Raw genomic sequence first — 7097 nt, 5'->3', positions numbered from 1 at the left:
TCCTCGCCTCTTTCCTCCTCACCTTTCCTCTTCACTATTTCCTCTTTCCTCCTCCCTTCTTCTCTTTCCTCCTCCGTCCTTCTCTTTCCTCCTTCTCTCCTCCTCTTTCCTCCTTCCCTTCTCCTCAACCTCCTCCATTCTCCTCTTTCCTCCCCCTCCTCTTTTCTCCCCCTCCTTCTATTTCCTCCTCCCTCCTCCTCAAACCTCCTCCCTTCTCACCTTTCTCTCCTCCCTTCCCCTCTTTCCTCCTTCCCTTCCTCCTCTCTTCCTCCTCCCTTCCTTCTCTTTCCTCCTCCCTTCTCTTTTCTCTCTTCCCTCCTCCTCTTTCCTCCCTCATCCTCTTTCCTCTTCACCTTTCCTCCTCCCTTCCCCTACTTTCCTCCTCCCTTCTCCTCTTTCCTCCTCCCTTCTCCTCTTTCCTCCTCCCTTCTCCTCTTTCCTCCTCCCTTCTCCTCTTTCCTCCTCCCTTCTCCCCTTTCCTCCTCCCCCCTTCTCTTTCCTCCCTCCCCCACTTTCCCCCTCCCTCCTTCTCTTTCCTCCTCCCTCGCTCTCTTTCCTCCCTCCCCCACTTTCCCCCTCCCCCTCCTCTTTTCTCCCCCCTCCTTCTATTTCCTCCTCCCTTCTCTGTCCTCATACCTCCTCCTCCCTTCTCCTCTTTCCTCCTCCCTCCTCCTCCAAACCTCTTCCCTCCTCCCTTATCCTCATTCCTCCTCCCTTCTCCTCTTTTCCTCTCCTTCTCCTCTTTCCTCCCTCCCACTACTCTTTTCCTCCTCCCTCCTACTCTTTCCTCCTCCCTCCTACTCTTTCCTCCTCCATCCCACTACTCTTTCCTCTCCCTTCTCCTCTTTCCTCCCTTCCTTCTCCTCTTTCCTCCTTCCTTCTCCTCTTTCCTCTCCCTCCCTTCTCTTTTTCCTCCTCCCTTCTCCTCTTTCCTCCCTCATCTCTTTCCTCTTCACCTTTCTCTCCTTCCCCTCTTTCTCTCCCTTCTCCTCTTTCTCCTCCCTTCTCCTCTTTCCTCCTCCCCCTTCTCTTTGCTCATTTTCTCTTCCTCCTTTCTCTTTTCCTCCTCCTTCTCCTCTTTCCTCCTCCCTTCTCCTCTTCCTCCTCCCTCCTACTCTTTCCTCCTCCCTCCTACTCTTTCCTCCCTCCTCCCTCCTACTCTTCCTCCTCCCTCCTACTCTTCCTCCTCCCTTCTCCTCTTTCCTCCCTCCCTTCTCCTCTTTTCTCTTCCCTCCTCCTTCCTCCTCACCTCCTCCCCTCTTTTCTCCCTCCCTCCTCCTCTTTCCTCCTCCCTTCTCCTCTTTCCTCCTTCTCTTTCCTCCCTCCCCCTCTTCTTCCTCCTGCCTCCTCATTCCCTTCTCCTCGCTCCCTCCCTCCCCCTTTCCTCCTCCTTCCTTCTCTTTCCTCCCTCCCTCCTCTTACCTCCCTCCCCCTCCTCTCCCTCTTTCCTCCCTCTCTCCCCTCTTTTCCTCCTCTCTCCCCCTCTTTCCACCTCCCTCCTCCTCTTTCCTCCTCCCTCCCTCCTTCTCTCACCACCTCCCTCCCTACTATTTCCTCCTCCTCTCCTTCCCTTCCCTCCTCGCCTCTTTCCTCCTCACCTTCCTCTTTCACTATTTCCTCTTTCCTCCTCCCTTCTTTCTCTTTCCTCCTCCGTCCTTCTCTTTCCTCCTCTTTCTCCTCCCTTCCCTCTTCCCTCCCTCCCTCCTCCTCAACCTCCACCCTTCTCCTCTTCCTCCCCCTCCTCTTTTCTCCCTCCTCCTTCTATTTCCTCCTCCCTTATCTGTCCTCATACCTCCTCCTCCCTTCTCCTCTTTCCTCCTCCCTCCTCCTCAAACCTCTTCCCTCCTCCCTTCCCCTCTTTCCTCCTCCCTTCTCCTCTTCCTCCTCCCTTCTCCTCTTTCCTCCTCCCTTCTCCTCTTTCCTCCTCCCTCCCCCCTCTTTCCTCCTCACTCCTACTCTTTGCTCCTCCCTTCTACTCTTCCCCCTCCTCCCTTCTACTCTTTCCTCATCCTTCTCTTTTCTCTTCCCTCCTCCTCTTTCCTCCTCACCTCTCCTCCCTCTTTTCTCCTCCCTCCCTCCTCTTTCCTCCTCCCTTCTCCTCTTCCTCCTTCTCTTTCCTCCCTCCCCCTCTTTCCTCCTGCCTCCTCATTCCCTTCTCCTCGTTCCTCCCTCCCCCTCTTTCCTCCTCCTTCCTTCTCTTTCCTCCTCCTCCTTCTCTTACCTCCCCTCCTCTCCCCTCTTCCTCCCTCCCTTCTCGTCTTTCCTCCTCCCTTCTTCTCTTTCCTCCTCCCTTCTCTTTTCTCTTCCCTCCTCCTCTTTCCTCCCTCATCCTCTTTCCTCTTCACCTTTCCTCCTCCCTTCCCCTCTTCCTCCTCCCTTCTCCTCTTTCCTCCTCCCTTCTCCTCTTCCCTCCTCCCTTCTCCTCTTTCCTCCCCCTTCTCCTCTTTCCTCCTCCCTCCTATTCTTTCCTCCTCCCTTCTCCCCCTTTCCTCCTCCCCCTTCTCTTTCCTCCCTCCCCCACTTTCCCCCTCCCTCCCTTCTCTTTCCTCCTCCCCCCGTTCTCTTTCCTCCTCCCCCACTTTCCCTCCCTCCTCTCTTTCTCCCCCTCCTTCTATTTCCTCCTCCCTTCTCTGTCCTCATACCCTCCTCCTTCTCCTCTTCCTCCTCCCTCCTCCTCAAACCTCTTCCCTCCTCCCTTCTCCCTCATTCCTCCTCCCTTCTCCTCTTTCCTCCACCCTTCTCCTTCCTCCTTCCTTCTCCTTCCTCCTCCCTTCTCCTCTTTCCTCCTCCCACCTACTCTTTCCTCCTCCCTCCTACTCTTTCCTCCTCCCTCCTACTCTTTCCTCCTCCATCCTACTCTTTCCTCCTCCCTTCTCCTCTTTCCTCCTTCCTTCTCCTCTTTCCTCCTTCCTTCTCCTTCCTCCTCCCTCCCCTTCTCTTTCCTCCTCCCTTCTCCTCTTTCCTCCCTCATCCTCTTCCCTCTTCACCTTTCCTCCTCCCTTCCCCCTCTTTCCTCCCTCCCTTCTCCTCTTTCCTCCCTTCTCCTCTTTCCTCCTCCCTTCTCCTCTTTCCTCCTCCCCCTTCTCTTTGCTCCTTTCTCTTTCCTCCTCCCTTCTCCTCTTTCCTCCTCCCTTCTACTCTTTCCTCCTCCCTCCTACTCTTTCCTCCTCCATCCTACTCTTTCCTCCTCCCTTCTCCTCTTTCCTCCTTCCTTCTCCTCTTTCCTCCTTCCTTCTCCTCTTTCCTCCTCCCTCCCCTTCTCTTTCCTCCTCCCTTCTCCTCTTTCCTCCCTCATCCTCTTTCCTCTTCACCTTTCCTCCTCCCTTCCCCTCTTTCCTCCTCCCTTCTCCTCTTTCCTCCTCCCTTCTCCTCTTTCCTCCTCCCTTCTCCTCTTTCCTCCTCCCCCCTTCTCTTTGCTCCTTTCTCTTTCCTCCTCCCTTCTCCTCTTTCCTCCTCCCTTCTCCTCTTTCCTCCTCCCTCCTACTCTTTCCTCCTCCCTCCTCTTCTTTCCTCCTCCCTCCTACTCTTTCCTCCTCCCTCCTACTCTTTCCTCCTCCTTCTCCTCTTTCCTCCTTCCTTCTCTTTCCTCCTTCCTTCTCCTCTTCCTCCTCCCTCCCCTCTCTTTCCTCCTCCCTTCCCCTCTTTCCTCCTCCCTTCTCCTCTTTCCTCCTCCCTTCTCCTCTTTCCTCCTCCCCCTTCTCTTTGCTCCTTTCTCTTTCCTCCTCCCTTCTCCTCTTTCCTCCTCCTTCTCCTCTTCCTCCTCCCTCCCCCTCTTTCCTCCTCACTCCTGCTCTTTGCTCCTCCCTTCTACTCTTTCCTCCTCCCTTCTACTCTTTCCTCATCCCTTCTCCTCTTTCCTCCTCCCTTCTCTTTTCTCTTCCCCTCCTCTTTCCTCCTCACCTCTCCTCCCCTCTTTTCTCCTCCCTCCTCCTCTTTCCTCCTCCCTTCTCCTCTTTCCTCCTTCTCTTTCCTCCCTCCCCTCTTTCCTCCTGCCTCCTCATTCCCTTCTCCTCGTTCCTCCCTCCCCTCTTTCCTCCTCCTTCCCTTCTCTTTCCTCCTCCCTCCTTCTCTTACCTCCCCTCCCCTCCTCTCCCTCTTTCCTCCTCTCCCCTTTCCACCTCCCTCCTCCTTCCTCCTCCCTCCCTCCTTCTCTCACCACCTCCCTCCTACTATTTCCTCCTCCTCTCTCCTTCCCTTCCCTCCTCGCCTCTTTCCTCCTCACCTTTCCTCTTCACTATTTCCTCTTTCCTCCTCCCTTCTTCTCTTTCCTCCTCCGTCCTTCTCTTTCCTCCTCTCTCCTCCTCTTTCCTCCTCCCTTCTCCTCTTCCCTCCTCCCTTCTCCTCATTCCTCCTCCCTTCTCCTCTTTCCTCCTCAAACCTCTTCCCTCCTCCCTTCTCCTCATTCCTCCTCCCTTCTCCTCTTTCCTCCTCCCTTCTCCTCTTTCCTCCTTCCTTCTCCTCTTTCCTCCTTCCTTCTCCTCTTTCCTCCTCCCTTCTCCTCTTTCCTCCTCCCACCTACTCTTTCCTCCTCCCTCCTACTCTTTCCTCCTCCCTCCTACTCTTTCCTCCTCCATCCTACTCTTTCCTCCTCCCTTCTCCTCTTTCCTCCTTCCTTCTCCTCTTTCCTCCTTCCTTCTCCTCTTTCCTCCTCCCTCCCCTTCTCTTTCCTCCTCCCTTCCCCTCTTTCCTCCTCCCTTCTCCACTTTCCTCCTCCCTTCTCCTCTTTCCTCCTCCCCTCTTCTCTTTTGCTCCTTTCTCTTTCCTTCTCCTCTTTCCTCCTCCCTTCTCCTCTTTCCTCCTCCCTTCTCCTCTTTCCTCCTCCCTCCCCCTCTTTCCTCCTCACTCCTACTCTTTGCTCCTCCCTTCTACTCTTTCCTCCTCCCTTCTACTCTTCCTCATCCCTTCTCCTCTTTCCTCCTCCCTTCTCTTTTCTCTTCCCTCCTCCTCTTTCCTCCCTCACCTCTCCTCCCTCTTTTCTCCTCCCTCCTCCTCTTTCCTCCTCCCTTCTCCTCTTTCCTCCTTCTTTTTTCCTCCCTCCCCCTCTTTCCTCCTGCCTCCTCATTCCCTTCTCCTCGTTCCTCCCTCCCCTCTTTCCTCCTCCTTCCTTCTCTTTCCTCATCCCTCCTTCTCTTACCTCCCTCCTCTCCCTCTTTCCTCCTCTCCCCTTTCCACCTCCCTCCTCCTCTTTCCTCCTCCCTCCCTCCTTCTCTCACCACCTCCCTCCTACTATTTCCTCCTCCTCTCTCCTTCCCTTCCCTCCGCCTCTTTCCTCCTCACCTTTCCTCTTCACTATTTCCTCTTTCCTCCTCCCTTCTTCTCTTTCCTCCTCCGTCCTTCTTCCTCCTCTCTCCTCCTCTCCCTCCTCCCTTCTCCTCTTCCCTCCTCCTCCTCCTCAACCTTCTCCCTTCTCTTTCCTCCCCCTCCTCTTTTCTCCCCCTCCTTCTATTTCCTCCTCCCTTCTCTGTCCTCATACCTCCTCCTCCCTTCTCCTCTTTCCTCCTCCCTCCTCAAACCGCTTCCCTCCTTCCTTCTCCTCATTCCTCCTCCCTTCTACTCTTTCCTCCTCCCTCCTCCTCAAACCTCCTCCCTTCTCACCTTTCCTCCTCCCTTCTCCTCTTTCCTCCTCCCTTCTCCTCTTTCCTCCTCCCTTCTCCCCAGAGATACACTGTTACTACACTAGTACAATACACTGTTACTACACTAGTACAATACACTGTTACTACACTAGAGATACACTGTTACTACACCAGTACAATACACTGTTACTACACTAGAGATACACTGTTACTACACTAGAGAGACACTGTTACTACACTAGTACAATACACTGTTACTACACTAGAGAGACACTGTTACTACACTAGTACAATACACTGTTACTACACTAGTACAATACACTGTTACTACACTAGAGATACACTGTTACTACACTAGAGAGACACTGTTACTACACTAGAGATACTACACTGTTACTACACTAGAGAGACACTGTTACTACACTAGAGAGACACTGTTACTACACTAGAGAGACACTAGAGATACACTGTTACTACACTAGTACAATACACTGTTACTACACTAGAGAGACACTGTTACTACACTAGTACAATACGCTGTTACTACACTAGAGACACTGTTACTACACTAGTACAATACACTGTTACTACACTAGAGAGACACTGTTACTACACTAGTACAATACACTGTTACTACACTAGTACAATACACTGTTACTACACTAGAGATACACTGTTACTACACTAGAGAGACACTGTTACTACACTAGAGATATACTGTTACTACACTAGAGAGACACTGTTACTACACTAGAGAGACACTGTTACTACACTAGAGAGACACTGTTACTACACTAGAGAGACACTGTTACTACACTAGAGATACACTGTTACTACACTAGTACAATACACTGTTACTACACTAGAGAGACACTGTTACTACACTAGTACAATACGCTGTTACTACACTAGAGACACTGTTACTACACTAGTACAATACACTGTTACTACACTAGAGAGACACTGTTACTACACTAGAGAGACACTGTTACTACACTAGATACACTGTTACTACACTAGTACAATACACTGTTACTACACTAGTACAATATAATGTTACTACACTAGTGCAATACACTGTTACTACACTAGTGCAATACACTGTTACTACACTAGTACAATACACTGTTACTACACTAGAGATATACTGTTACTACACTAGTACAATACACTGTTACTACACTAGAGATACACTGTCACTACACTAGAGATGCACTGTTACTACACTAGAGATACACTGTTACTACACTAGTACAATACACTGTTACTACACTAGAGATATACTGTTACTACACTAGTACAATACTGTTACTACACTAGAGATACACTGTTACTACACTAGTACAATACACTGTTACTACACTAGTACAATACACTGTTACTACACTAGTACAATGCACTGTTACTACACTAGAGATACACTGTTACTACACTAGTACAATACACTGTTACTACACTAGTACAATACACTGTTACTACACTAGAGATGTACTGTTACTACACTAGTACAATACACTGTTA

This window comes from Oncorhynchus gorbuscha, unplaced genomic scaffold (genome assembly GCF_021184085.1).
Source record: "Oncorhynchus gorbuscha isolate QuinsamMale2020 ecotype Even-year unplaced genomic scaffold, OgorEven_v1.0 Un_scaffold_4595, whole genome shotgun sequence".
In the NCBI taxonomy this organism is placed as follows: Eukaryota; Metazoa; Chordata; class Actinopteri; order Salmoniformes; family Salmonidae; genus Oncorhynchus; species Oncorhynchus gorbuscha.
Note: the sequence above shows the minus strand (reverse complement) of the source record.